General features: G+C 38.1%; 1 protein-coding gene across 1 annotated transcript in view; it reads left to right on the top strand.

The window, feature by feature from the left end:
• The window catches only part of SLC49A4 (solute carrier family 49 member 4), a 141,904-nt gene that overhangs the window by 81,164 nt on the left and 45,276 nt on the right, over positions 1-15,464 (top strand). The window lies entirely within an intron of this gene.

Here is a 15,464-nt window from a genome sequence, read left to right as displayed (position 1 = left end):
TGCCCTACAGGACAAAAGAGAAGAGGGTGATAAGGGAAGAGAAAGATGTTAGAAGGAAGGGGAGGTTGGTGATATGGGTAATTAGAATGCTTGGCATTTTGGGGTGGGGAGAGGGGAGAGATGGGGAGAAAATTTGGAACTCAAAATTTTGTGGAAATGAATGTTGAAAACTTAAATTAAAAAAATAACTACACCTTGAATTGCTGTTTTAAGCAGGCAAACATTGCCTGAGAAAGGGTTTTGATTCTTTCTTAAAGTTTAGGAGCAGAGACATTTTTGATGACTTATTTTCCCCTCATTTTCAGTGGAGAGTCTGTCTTCTTTTATGAAGTTGAGTTTCTGTTTTCATTTTATTAACTCAATCTCAGTAACTTATCGATAACTTTTACTTTGTGCCATTCATTGTGTAAGTATTTGTAGGAAATTAAAAACAAAACAAAACTAAGACATAGTCTCTCTTCCAAAAAGTTTAAAGCAAGCCTGCTCAACTTGCGGCCCATGGGCTTCATGTTGTGCAGGCCTGTTTCCAACCTCTACATTTTTCTTGGGCCACCCAAAATCCTTTATCAAGCTGCAAGTGCTGCATGTGCCATAAGTGGCCCACAGGCTGAATGTTGTACAGGCCTGGTTTAAAGTACGGTTGGAAGAAAAGATAAACATGTGTAAAACATTTAGGGAATAAATAAGTGCCAAACTGTGTACTATGAGTATAATAGGAGTCCAGAGAAGGGAATTGATCATTGTGGGTTGGAGTATTGAGGAAAAGTTTTGTGGAGGACAGACAGGCTGGAACAGAGAGTATAGAATAAAATTTAATGGTGGGTGGGAGGAAGGACAGTACTGTTCTTTTTAGTGTTCACTACAGAAGAAGAATGATAGCAACTGAAAACAGAGATGAAAGGTTAAGATGATTCTTTACCCTCAGATCCCTGTGCTTAAAGGGTTCATGGGTCCATCCTTTCCAAACCAAATATTGATCTGATGTAATGCCAATGTGATACCCATAGCAGCCACTATGAATATGCATGTGTATTTCCAGGGTAATTTCACAAAATATAAATAACTCTTTTCCTCAAAGACAAAACCAAGATATTTATTCAGATACCAGAAAGCCAAATCCACCATGGTAACAAAGAAGTTTATACATACCACCAATTCAAGGACCACCCACATCCCCAGCCTTCCCTCTTTTAGGCTTTCCCATAAACAACCTCCCCTAGGCAGAATTCCTCCCTCTGTCACTCATGCTAGCTGCTCTGCCTCAGCTTTGCCTCACTCTCACTTTCCTCCTGCTCCACCTGTTTGGCAAGCTCCCCTCACCATACCATGTGACTCAGGTTCTGTGTGACTCAGTTTCCATCACAGCAGTCAGCTGGGCCAAAGCTCAGAGCGGGTCACATAGACCTATTAATAGGTGGGAAAGATCTTCCCATTCCATTAACATTACTTCTGGCAAAACAACAACAACAACAGCCCTGTTCTGTCAGTGAAGCAGAGTATTTAAATTGGGACCATTCAGGAAAAGTTGGGGCATATGGTGGGGCATATCCTGGTGAGATCTAATGTAAAGGATAACATAACAAAAAGGAATATGTAACAAGTAAGTGAAGAGTGGGAACCAGGGCAGAGAAAAGGAGCTTACGGGAGGTGATGGGGACTTTCTGAGAAGCCAGAGTCAGGTGTGCGGCAGCAAAGGAGAATCACAAGGTGCCCAGCACACAGTGAGTGGAGTGTAGGGCAGAACATACAGAGCTCGCTAAGTTGGTTGGTAGCTTCTGGGCCCCTGATTATGACCTCTAAGGTTGGAGGCTACAAACAGTAACTTCAGGATAGGTGATGCTAGAAGGTCCCCCTCTGATTCTAGGGCCAGCGCAGAGACTCATGGGTGTGAGCTGATGATGGCCCTGGTGTCCTAGGTGCTAGAAGTCCCAGGTGGCTTGGCTCAACTCAGCTCAGCCCCTTACCCATAAACAGCCCTTTGTGCCCAACTGCAGGCATTTCTCAAATAGTCATTAAAGATGCAAGGAGGTAGCAGGCTCCAGAGAGTCATTTTTTATATTACCAAGTGCCCCCCAGTCCTGCAGGTACAGCACTTGGCAGATGAAAAGTTACAAGACATTGAAGTGATGACTTTACTAGATGTGCTTCTCTGCCTTTACGAGGATTTATTTTTCCTCTTCTTGGGACTCTTTAGTTTGCTTTACCAAACCACAGTTCCAAGGGTGGGGAACCTGTGGCCTCAAGGCCATATGTAGCCTTCTAAGTCCTTCAGTGCAGCCTTTTGACTGAGTCCAAGTTTTATGGAATAAATCCTTTTTATTAAGAGGATTTGTTCTGTGAAGTTCGAAGTCAAAAGGCCTCAGTTGAGGACTTAGAGGGCCACAGGTTCCTCACCCTTTAGACAATGCTGCAGTAGATTATCTTTTCAGATCCTTTCCAACTCTAGTCATCTATGGTGCTTTGGTACCTACAATCTGACAATTTTGAAGTAGATTTATTCCTGTAGAGAGAAGGAAGGCTGTACAGACTAGGCCAGGTATCTTTTAAGATAACTGTAATACACCTTCCTCCTTTCATTGGAGAGATGGGACACTGTGGGTATGGCATATTGCGCACATTTTCAGACATAGTTGCCGTCTCAGAATTTGCTTAACTGGTTTTTCCCTTGTTATAAGGGAAAACACATGAGGGTTATGGGATATTTTTTTTTAGTGTTCAAAATTTTTCTTATTTTAAAAAAAATTCATCTCTTTTCTAGTGTTTTTTTAATTTGTAAATTTTTTTACATGACAGACATTTCCCAAAGAAAAAAACAGTTCAGCAAAACTATTCAGCAAAATCAAATGTGATATGTGCAGAGTTCAACACCTTCAGTGCCCTACCTCGTCAGAGGAGGGAGGGGAATTCTCATCTCTTCTTTGAGGCCAAGCTTAGTAAGGTTATTTTTTCCCCCGAGTACTGTTATAATCTTCACCCATAGTGTCAAGACATTTTTAGGATGGGAATGCTGAACTTGGGAATCAGGAGAGACCTAGTTACTGGGGAACCATAGACAAGTCACTTATCTTCTTCAGATCTCAGTTTTCCTTATCTATAAAACTGGGCACCTACTTCTCAGAGTTGTTGTAAGATTTGAATGAGATAATGTAAGTAAAGCCCTTTATGACTTAAAGCATATAAATGCTAGCTATCATTGTTTTAAGAAGGAACTTTCTCCAGGGGAGAAAAGAAAAGCAATGGAAATGTCAGTCCCCAGATGACTTAACACATTCAACCCAGATTCCCATCAGAGTAGCCATTCTGCTTTACCAGATGTGGGAGGACCTAATTATATCTTTTGGGGGAAGAAACAATAGCGTTATATCAAGTTAGTAAGTCACGAAGCATCCAAACACATAAGGATATTTGACATGATGTAATATTGTATCTAGACTTAAACCCAGAAGTGGTACTAGGGGAAGGAAAAAATAAACTGGCACTGTAATTTCTAAGATCCCTCATCTAAGGTTTTGCCTATTAGCAGCTGGTTGAACTAAAAATAAAAGCCCCCAAAAGGGAGATAGCTACTGTCAGGGAAGGCACTTACTGACATTGAAATACATCAGTCTGTCATACTTGACAAGAATCATACCTAATTTTTCAAATTACAACTTCCATCCAGTTTCATTCAGTCATCATTGATTCAGCCATACAGAGATAAGTACCGAATAGGCCAAAGGAGGAGCAGTCATCCATCAAAAGGGACATGTAATAAATACATTCTATTCCATTTTCCCCTGTAGCTGCTTGTTGCAAGAACAGGAGGGACAAATTTGGAAGTAGCCACGACAGTTTTTTAATCATTTCAAAAGAAAGGTTATAAATGCAGAAAAAGATTGTGACCTTCTGCCGGCTCATTCAGTGTCACGTCAATTACAGAGACATTAGCATCCCTTAGACTTAACATTTGCCACATTAAATTCCCTGCACTGTATTTACTGTGATCCTTTGAGTCTGTGCTATGGTTCCTCTTTTTGGAAGAGACCCCCTATCTGTAATTGTAATTCTGGTAATATTGATCGGTTGACAGGCTGTTTAGTTTGGGGCTGATTGGTTGCATTTAACTGAATAGAATCTTCATGGATTCTGAGACTTGGCTCTTTTGATAAGTAAGTGACCTTTATGGTCAGCTTATTTCCAGATGTAATCAGGTCCTGAAAAATTTAACTCATTCAAGTTCATTTGAAGCTGATTTGTCCTAGCAAGTTTGTTAATTTACAGTGGAGAATATACTTGGTCCAAGAAGGTTTCAGATTAGCTGTATAGAATACTTCCTATCTGGAGAGTAGATCCTCCCAGGAGACCTAGTTATAGATCCAAAGTTTGATTAATGAATATGGAATTAGAACTGAGGGAGTTGTGTGTTCTTAAGAGATGTTTCTGTCACAAGTCTGTGAATAACAGACCATTTGTCTAAAAACCAGAGTTCCCTCACTTATAGGCCTACTTTAATATTTCAAAAGTTTTGTGATTTCATCAATGTAATTTGACTTCCACATTTAACCCTTGAAATTCTTTTATACCTCACCAGATAATTTTATGGATTTCTTTGACCAAAAAGACTCCTCACTTGGAGATGAGACTCCAGGAACAGTCCATTGCCAGGCATATGGTCAGAAACTTTTCTAGTTCAATACAATCCATCAGGGCATTTATTACTTTGACGTGACTTTTAAAAATCTGTAGTTACATCTTAGGATGAGTCATCGGAATGGGGCTGTAATTGAGGCTGCTCTGAGCAATCTTGAGAAAACTGACTTGTTAAACTCTACTTTTTCCATATTCCGTGAATACGATTTTTCATTTTGTCTCTGTATCCACATTATCCAGTACAGTATCTTGCACATAGTGGTTGCTTAATAAATTCTCATTGAATGAATTCATGATATGATTAACCCCAAAATAAAGCAAATGTAAAATCACATCCAGATAAAGTGAGAGAAAAATCTGCCTCTGTTCTTTGCTGTTCTTTTTTCTCATGAGGCCCCAGAAAAACCAAAGTTCCTCAAGAATGGACCGGTGACATTTATATAAAATTACCTCCAGTGTGTAGGGTGGGCTTGATTAAGGATGTAGCTGTAGCTTGGGAAAAGCACCATCAATTGCAAATCCCTTACAGGCAAATGTCTAATTTAAAACTCTACTTCTCTGTATGGAAAACAGGTAAACTTTGCCACGGTTTGTCATTAAAAGTATTTTTATTTAAATTTTGAGAGCCTGGACCCACCCTAAACACCTTTTCCCCTCTGCTTTCAATGAGGCAGGGAAAGGGGATCATTGCTCAGCTGTTTTTCAGTTGTGTCCTACTCTTTATGGCCTTGGTGTTTTCTTGGCAAAGATGCTGGAGTGGTTGGCCATTTCCTTCTCCAGCTCATTTTACTGATGAGGAAACTGAGGCAAGCTGAGTTAAGTGACTTGCCCAGGGTTACATAGCTGGTAAGTGTCTGAAACTATATTTGAACACAGGAAGAGGAGTCTTCCTGACTCCAGGCCCTGCGCTCTGTGAGTTGTGGCTCCTCCTAGCTGCCAAAGGGAGGTAGAGGTGAATGTAATACTCCTAGGCCTGGAAACCAGGCATGTCACATTTCACTTTTATTGCCAAAAATCTGTTTTGTGGAACTAGCAGAGCTAGCATTTGGGAAACTCATCAAATAGGCAGATTTTTTTTCTTTAGTCCCTTTTCTTCTCCCTTTCTGTACCCCCTTTCCTCTCTCTTTTGATCCCTCCTTTCCCAAGTATCTATTCTTTGTTTCTTTCTTACAAGGTCTCCTTGCTGTCAGGTCATGTCCAACAAAGTGTGAATTTGTAAATGGCTGGTGAAGTTCTGAAATCAGTGGTTTGCAGGATTCAGAGCAGAAACAGAAACAGACAAAGCATATATTAAGACTTGTAAAAATAGCCAAGATTCACGGTAGTCAAGATAGAATACACCAGCAAACAAAGCAAGGGCTGAGAGGTCAGGGAGGACTCAGGTAAAAGCTTAGGCACTAGACTTCACCTAAGAATGCTGCAATTATTGTATTATTTCTGTGTTTCTGTTGGCTTTTATCCAGGTGGATGAAAAGGCTCCCTAATTCCCCCCAGCCTCTGATAAGAGTTCTTTGGAGGACCCTTATATGAGTACTATTCCTCTTCATCCAAAGACTCAGCCTTTGCAGAATCCATAGCCATGTGTTATTCATTCAACTGTGAGCTCCTTAAGAACGGGGCCTGACACTTGCCTTTCAGAACAGAGCCTGACCCTTGCCTTTCTTTGTAACCACAGTGCTTAGTACAGCATTGACCTAGCATGTGATGGTCACCTAATAAATGCTTATTAATTGACTGACTATATTGGACCATGTAATCTGGACTAACTTAGTGGTTCATTTGTTGGATAACCTGTGTCTCCTTGCACTTCTCTAGAGATGGGCTGGCTGGAGATGGCATCAGTTTCTTCTTCCTTCACTAAGGTTTCTTTTATATCCTGTGGTAGAGAACCAGGCCTGATCAGGATCTAGAGAACTGAAAGGGGACAAGTGTATCACCTATCCTAAAGATATTTGCATTTTAATAAGGAAATATGCCCCTGGTCAACTTGAGCCAAAGGGACTATTCTTATTAACTGTCTGATTTTGGGCAAGTTATTTTACTTCTGTTGGCCTCAGCTTCCTCCTCTATAAAATGAAATGGTTGGCTTAGATGGCCTTCTTGCTCTGATCTATAATCTTAAGATCTATAATCTTACGGTGTTAGAATGGAATTCTTAGTGTACAGATTATAAGCCAGTCAAATAGAAAAGCCACTTGGTGCAGACAGGGACCTTCCCAGTCCTTTTGAAATCACACCATGAATGCTGTCATTTACTCAGCTTAATAAGTCCAGACCTGGTCAACAAGAATTGTTCTGATACAAGTTTGTTTCTCCCAGTTTTAAGTCAATTTTAATAAGTAAATGTTTAGTTCCTTATGCTGCAATTATATTTTAACTTCTCACTCCTTCCTGAAGGCCCACATTATTAGCTTCTGGGCTCATGTAATTTATAAATCTCAAAGTGTGGAACAGCCTAAAAACTGTCCAATTTAGGTACACTGTATTAAATTTTAACAATTTTATTCCAAATATCACTTCATCTCCCACCTTCACAATACGTGCTGGAGGCTGAATAGGAGGTTGCCTTTTCCTCTCTGAAGGGAATTCTGATCAGAAAGCATTTCATTTAAGAAGTGTGAAATGACATTTTAGTTTTCACCTAGTTTTTCAGGCCAAGGGAGATAATTTACTGAGCATCAGCATTTTCATGGAAAGAAGGATATATGAATTTACCTAACTCTGTCTTGTGAACCATTCGGCTCCTTTTCGTGCAAGAATTGTTCCTGCTTTCCTGTCATATAAGCCTATTTCCTAGCTTTATAACTGCCTTTCCTTTAGATCTTTTTATTCTTGTTCTGATACAATCGCTGTATATATCTCTTTTATTAAGTCTTGCTTAAAGTTTAGCTTAAATGTGCGTTTTTTAAAATTTTTAAATTCTGGCACAACTGATATTTTTTGTGACTTCACGTTTTATCAGAAACATTTTTGTGTCAAATCCCAGACACATGATAGTTTCTAAAGGCCAGAAAGAACAAGTGCTTTATGTACAAAGAACCTAGATTTGAATCCCATTTTCAGCATTCATTGCCTTTGTGACTTTGGACAAGTTGCTTTTTCTCTCTTGGCCTCAGTTTCTTCATCTGTAAAGTGAAGGAGTTGAATTATATGTCCTCTGAAGTCTCTTAGAGCTGTAAATCTTACCATCTTGATTGATGCAGATTTTGAGTACTAGTTTCTGGCTGGCGGCAAGGGAATAAAGAGCTAAAGTTAGAAGGGATACAGATCCCTTCTTTTTTTATTGATAAATTTATGTTTTAATGTATCACTTACCCACACACTCACAATTAGAATTTCTGCCCCAAAGTAGAAGTCTAAAACATTGTGAAACAAAACAGTGATTACAAGAAGGAATCCTTCTTACTAAAAAAAAAAAAAAAAAAGTAGTCTTGTAGTTCACTGATGATATGGCTCTTTTCTTTGTCTTTCTACTTCTATTCATGGATGAAGAAACAAGAAAACTAGTAGCACTGAGAAAACACTAAGATTTTCAAAGTTACTAGACTCAGGAACTTGTAATATGTAGTTAAAGCAAACAGATGTTGCCATTTTTTAATGAAAGCAGGTAAGTAAGGGCTTTCTGACAGAGATGAACCAAAATGGCTTTTGACACCCATTTTCTCTGAAGGAAATGGATGTACGTATTCAGCAAAGGTTTTTGATTCAAAATACAGACATTCAGAATGAACTGAAAGAGATATTCTCTTCAAGTCTTGGCAGAAAACTAGGATTGGAATAAATAGTGACTGATAATAAATAAGTACTAAGGAAAAATACCATGTTTGCTAATATTTTCGTTATATTTCCTTATTTCTTGATCTAATGGTGAGTCATCTTTTAAAATATGATAATTAGTAATAATGGCGATATGCTTATACCTGTCTCAATGAGCTTTTTATAGCTTTTCAAAGGCATAACTTAGTAGAAAAACAATGCCAGTATTACCTTTCAGTTAACTCTTCCTGTGGGAAGACTCACTGATCAGATCAAACATCTATATAACTGTGTTATCATTTACATAATGATTGTAATGTAATTAATAAAATATCTAGATTGATTTGGTTAAAATACTAACAGTCAAAATGTTACGGCCATACCAGGAATCAAAGCAGTGCAAAAAACTCCAAATAAACAATTTAGAGTCAAGCCTATATAATAGAGGCTTGAGAAATTAAGAGGAGAAAGAGGAAAATGGAAAGAATTTCTGGTCCTCTCTGTTGTCCAAAGAAGACCAATACAAGGCAGATACAAGTTGGATAAAAGTCAAAACAAAAATCTTATGTATTATTAACATAATGAACTATGGAATGGTTCTGTCAAGGAAGGTGAATGAAACATTAGCTTTCTGCAGAATTAGGAAGTGAGAGATCTGGAGAAAATCCCTAATTCTTGACTCAGATATTTCTTAGTGTGCAGGAATTACTATCAAACATTTTACCAGCTTTCTTTCTGATGAATACCTGATCCCAACTTGCTTAATATGAAGAATCATATTTATTGCCAAAAGATAAGGGTGAGAGTGAATCTTCTAAATATAGAACAATTATGTGTTTATGTATTTTATAAGAAGAATTCACACTCACAGCTTGTGTCACTGAAAAAATATATAAATATTTAGAAGAAAACTTATTGGCTAAGAGTAAAAAAGGTGTGCCAAAAGTTCCCAGGGGAGCAATTCATTATCAATTCGGTGGTTATTAAACAAGCTGTCCAAAAATGTCATAACATTTACACCATCTTTATTGATCATGGCAAAGCCTTTGACTCAGTTCCACACTCATGACTTAGGTATATACTGCAAATGAATAAAGTAATTCCATGCACAGAATGTTAAGAGTAACTGATGTCATGGACATTAAATACCATCAACACAATAAGGTCAAGTACAATTGTTATAAAATGTTGTATTTGCTAAGAGGTTGATTTAAGTTTGCTAAAATTCTGCCAAACCTTAAACCTACTATCATCAATAACAGAATTGAATATGTCTTTCAAATCAAAGAAGAAGTTGTGCTTAATGGGTTAAAAAATTTGCAAAAGTACTTTTTGGACAAATAGATACTTTACAAAATAACAATGAAGGTGGTTAACCTCATATGCTATTGAATTTGTCAGGTGTGACTAGAAGTGATTTATATCAGGATGGAGCCAATTAAAACCAAGAGTGGAATCAAAAGGCTCTCCTTGGGTAAAATCCACACCAACTCAACCAACAATTTGTCAGTAAAGCAGAATGTAACAGATTCAGAAGCAGATTATTTCCACCATAAATCACAGGCAAATTATTAGTTGTGTGACCCTGGGCAAGTCACCCTCTCTCCTCAATTTTCTCATCTATATAGTGGGTAAGATATGAACATCTACCTCCTAGGGTTGTGAAAATCAAATGAGAATATATATGTAAAATACTTTGTTTGCAAAACAATATTAGATATTGTTATTGTCCTGTTTTTTTAGTTACATCTCCATTTGATTGCTCTTTCTCTCTTTTGGTTTTGAAGACATTTAGAATTAACTTTCCCCTAAGGACTACTTTAGCTGCATGTTCTCTTGTCATTAGATTTGTTGACATTTTCTATTGTTTCTTTGATTTGTTCTTTGATCCATATATTCTTTAGGATTAAATTCTGTCACATAACTCACATAAACTCAGATTCCTTCCTCAACTATCTTATCCTTGTCTCACTTGAAGATGTGACCCATCTCTTGGCTAAGGCAAACGCATCTACATCGTGTGATTCCATTCAATTCAGTTTTCTCCAGCAGACTACCCCTCTCTCAGATTCTTTGTCTCACTCACTAATCTTCAGTCTCTCTCCAGCTACTTCCCTACTGCTTACAAACACAGCCACATCTTCTTTATCTTTAAAAAACTGTCACTTGATCCGTCCCCTCCCTGCGAACTTCCTTGACTAAACTTGAAAAGGCCATCCCCAACTGTTGCCTCCATTTTCTTTCCTCTCTCTTTTTAATTCTCTGCCTTCTGGGTTCTAATCTCATTCAACTGAAATTGCTGTCTCCAAAGACACCAATGATTTCTTAATTGCTAAATCAAATGGCCTTTTTTTCAGTCAGACTTGATCAACCCACTTCTGCATATTCTCTTTTCTTTGAGTTCTATTTCCACCTCGGACCACTCATTCTTAGTCTCCTTTCCTTGATATTCATTCAAGTCCCTCCTACTAACCACAGGTATTCACCAGGCTCTCTCCTGGGCCCTCTTCTTTCTCCCTCTCTCCTGGTGATTGGTGATCTCATCAGCTCCAAGATTCAGTTATTATCTTTATGCTGGTGATTCTCAGATGTCTCTCCTCTTAACCTCTCTCCAGATCTGTAACGTGAAATAACTAACTACGTATTGGATATCATGAACTGGATATACCATAGACATCTTAAACTCAGCATTTCCAAAACTGAATTCATTATCTTTTGCCCTACCTTGCCCCTTACTGTTGAAGGTACCACCAGCTTCTTAATCATTCCAGGTCATTCACTTTAGTGTCATTTTTTACTCCTCCTACTCTCTCATACCATCACCAATCCCATATCAAATCTGTTGCCAAATCTTGTCAGTCCTCCCTTTGCGAAATCCCTCTATAAGCCCTTCTCCCCACCCCCAGCTGCCACTGGAGTGGCCCTCAGCTCCTCACCACCTGGATGGTCCTGGTCACCCTGCCTCAAGTCTTTCCTACTTCAATCCATTCTCCACTTAGCTATCATAGTGGCCTTCCTGAAGCACAGATCTGACTCTCTGTCTCTGTCTCTCTCTCTCTCTCTCTCAGTCTGTCTGTCTGTCTCTCTCTCTCTCTCCCTCTTTCCCTCTCCCTACTTCTCTCCCCTTCTCTCTCCCTCTCTCTCTCTTGTACTTTTCCACTTTTTTTTACACCTTATCATCCTCCATACACATTTCAGTCCAGTGACAAAGGCTTTCCTGCTGTTCCTTAAACACAACACTTTATCCCCTAACACAGTGTATTTTCACTGACTGCCCCCATGACTGGAATTCTCTGTCTCGTGTCTACCTTTTAGCTTTCCTAGGCTTCCTACAAGTCTCTACTGAAGTTCTATCTTCTACAAGAAAACTTTTCCAGTCCCACCTTATTGCTAGTGCTTTTCCTTGGAGATCGTCTCCAATTTATCCATTAAATTTCTTGTTTGTACCTAGTTGTTTGCAAGTTTTCTTTACAATTTTATTGTAAAATCCTTGAAGGCAGGAATTGTTTTTGCCTTTTATCCTCAGTTCTTAGCACAGTACCTGATACATAGTAGGTTTTAACAAATACTTGTTGACTTGACTTGAAATTATTTAATCCCCATTTAAGTTTGAGTCTTTTCTTCAGGTCAGTCAAGAAACTAAGTTCTTATGTAGAACCTATACAGAATTGTATGCAGTCGTGGGGAGGGAGGGGGGTAGTGGGGGGTAGGTGTGGGGGGGATAAAATCTCAATTGTATGGCAGTGATTGTTAAACATTAAAAAATAAAAATAAAAAAATGTTCTTTACACTTAACAAAATTTGGAAAAGTAAAGAAATTGAATATGAAGTTTTACAGATAATAGTAAACATTAAGTCTTGCTGAATTACTTCTTTCAGTCATTATGAAATGTCTGACATTAAACTTTTGTAATTATTTTATAAAAAAAAAAAAAGCTAAGTTCTTTCTTTGTGCCAGGTATTGTAAGTAATTGCTGGGACTACCTACAAAGAAAGGTAAAAGACAGTCCCCTGATCTCAAGGACCTCACAGTATAGCTGGGGGAGGCAGCATACAAACAACTTCACTTAAACTATATAAAGGATAAATTGGAAATAATCAACAGGAGGAGGGAACAAGAGTTAAAGGGAGTCAGGAAAGACTTTTTTTTTTAGAAGATGGGACTTAGCTGGAACTTGAAGGAAATCTGGTGGAGATGAGGACAGAAAACTTTTTATGTATGTGTGCTTGGGGGACAGCTGGTGAAAATGCCTAGATTTGGGAGTTGAATCTCTTGTTCAAAGAACAGCAAAAAGGCCAGTGTCACTGGATCACAAAGTATGTTTGGGGTAGGGGAGAGGAGAGAAGTAGTTTGGAGGAGGGGCAGTACAGATATAAAGTATAAAAAGACTGGAAAAGTAAGAGGAGCCCAGGTTATGAAGGTCTTTGAATGCCAGACAGGATTTTATATTTAATCCTGAAAGTGATAGGGAAGCACTGTAATTTACTGAATAAAGGATGACATGGTCAGACCTGTGCTTTAGGAAGATCACTTTGACAGTTGAATGGAGGATTGACTGTAGCAAGGAGACAACCAGAAGGCTATTGTGGGGTGAGGTGATGAAGGGCTATGCCAGGGTGGTGGCAATGTCAGAGGAGAGAAGAGGACATATAGGAGGGATGTTTTAAGTTAGAAATGACAGGACTTGACAATTGATTGGGTATGAGATATGAAGGAGAGTGAGGAATCAAAGATAACACCTAAGTTATGAACCTGAATGATTGGGAGAATGATGCTGCCCAGGACAATAATAGGCAGGTTTTGCAGGGACAGGGTGTTTTGAGGGGAAAGATGAGTTCAGTTTGGAACATGTTTAGTTTAGAAAAACAGTTTGAGATATCCAGTAGACAGTCAGAGAAGAGAAGCTGAAGGTCAGCAGAGAGGTTAAGGCTGCATGAGTAGATTTGAGAATCATTAGCATAAAGATGAAAATGGAAACTGATAGGATCACTAAGTTGAATAGTATAGAGGGAGAAAACAAGAGGGCCATGGACAGAGTCCTGTGGGACATCTAGGAATGAAGATCCTGTGAAGTATAGTGAGAAATATTGGTCAGATAGGTAGGAAGAGAACCAGGAGGGATCGTAGTGACATGAAAACCTAGATAGGAAAATATCCAGAAGAAGGTAACTGACAGTGTCAAAGACTCCAGGGAAGTCAGGAAAGATGAGGATTGATAAAAGACCATAAGATTTGGCAATTAAAAGATTTTTTATTACTTTGGAGAAAGCGATTTCATTTGAATATTGAGGTGAGAAGTCAGGCTATAGAAAGTTAAGAGGAGAGTGAAAGGAAAGAACATGGTAGTACCTGTAGTAGATAGCACTGTAAAGAAGTTTAGCCCCAAAAGGGAAGAAAGATATGAAATGATGATAACTGGTGGAGATGGATGGATCAGGTAAGGGGGTCTTTGAGAACAGGAATGTCATGGGCACCTAGACAGTAGGGAAAGCTGCCACTAAGCAGGGAGAGTTTGAATATAAATGAGAGGGGATAATAAAGGGAGCAGCCTGCTAGAGAAAATGAGAATAATTGCACATGTAGAGGGATTTTGCCTTGGCAAGGAAAAGGGTCACTTCTTTGTGAGAGATGGATGAAGGAGGAGATAGTAGCAGAAGGTATCAAGGTGAGGAAGAGGGAGAAGAGGAAGTTTTAGACAAAAGGCTTCATTTTTTTTTTCAGTAGAATATGAGGCAAGGCTTTCAGCTGAGACAATAAAGATTAAGAAGAACCATGAGAGGTCTGAGGAGGATTGAAATGGTTTGGTGAGTGATGAGTGGGATAGTGAGTTAATTAGGGAAGTATAAAATATACTTTATTGATTACAATTTTATTGTGTTGTGGTCAGTAAAGGAAGTGTTTAATATTTCTTCTTTTCTGAATTTGTTAAGAGGTATTTTGTGCCCTGGCTCATAATCAGTTTTTGTAACTGTGAAGCATTTAACTGAGAAATACGAATATTCCTTTCTATTGCCATTCATTAATTGCCAGAGATCTATTATATCTGACTTTAGTGAAATTCTATTCAAGTCTGTAACATCTCATTTATCTTTTTGTTAGACTTATTTGGGGTGTAAAAGGGACACATTGATGTCCCTAATAATTACACTTTTGCTTTCTATTTTTCCCTATAATTTAGTTAACTTTTCATTCAAATACTTAGATTCCATGGCATTTGATACATACATGTGTGTATTGTTATGAAATATCAATAGCATTTCCTTATCTATGGTACCTTTAAGCATGATATGTTTTCCTTACTTACCTCTTAACCATGATGTCATCTTTTCTAAGATTGTTTTCTATGCTTCCTTTTTTAAATTCACCTAAAGCAGAATAGGTTCTCCTAGAGTCCTATACTTTAACTTTCTGTGACTTTTATTTGTTTTACGTGTTTTTTAAAAATAGCATATTATTTGATTATACTTTCTTATCTGTTTTGCTACTGTCATGTATATTAAAATATGGAGATCTAGTGGAAGAAATAAAAATTATGTGGGAACAAGATGAGGTACATGTCATTCTTGTTGTCCTATCTGCTACTGAATTTGACCCAAAGAAGGTTTCTCTAAGTCCGGAGAAGATGAGCTTGCATCTCAGTACTTTCCTTCAGCTTTTAAAATCAACAATTTTATCTATATACTCAATAGTTCACCAAACCATAAATATAATTAAAGAGCATTATTAGCTCTAGTGGTCCCGAGACCATTCCTATCTGAATTCCATTCAAAATAATAAATGAGAATGAAACAAAGTTTCACACTATCTGAAAGGTTTCAGTGTGTTTTCATCACAGCAGTCCTGTGAGGTCTTAAGGAGTGTAAGTACTATTATTCTTGTTTTATATGTAAGGAAACTGAGTTAAATGGCCTGCTTAGAGCAGCTCAAAAAGCAGGTCTTCCAATTCCAAGTTTAACACTATTTCTAATATGCTTGCTTTGAAAGACATGGGAACTATCCATTTGTCTCTAGCTTTTAGTATCAAGGGTTTTGGAATTCAAAATAGTCTTGCAAAAGGTGGCTTTGTTTGACAGAAATG

Source organism: Notamacropus eugenii, chromosome 5 (genome assembly GCF_028372415.1).
Source record: "Notamacropus eugenii isolate mMacEug1 chromosome 5, mMacEug1.pri_v2, whole genome shotgun sequence".
NCBI classification, from domain to species: Eukaryota; Metazoa; Chordata; class Mammalia; order Diprotodontia; family Macropodidae; genus Notamacropus; species Notamacropus eugenii.
This window is presented reverse-complemented; position numbering and strand designations above follow the sequence as displayed.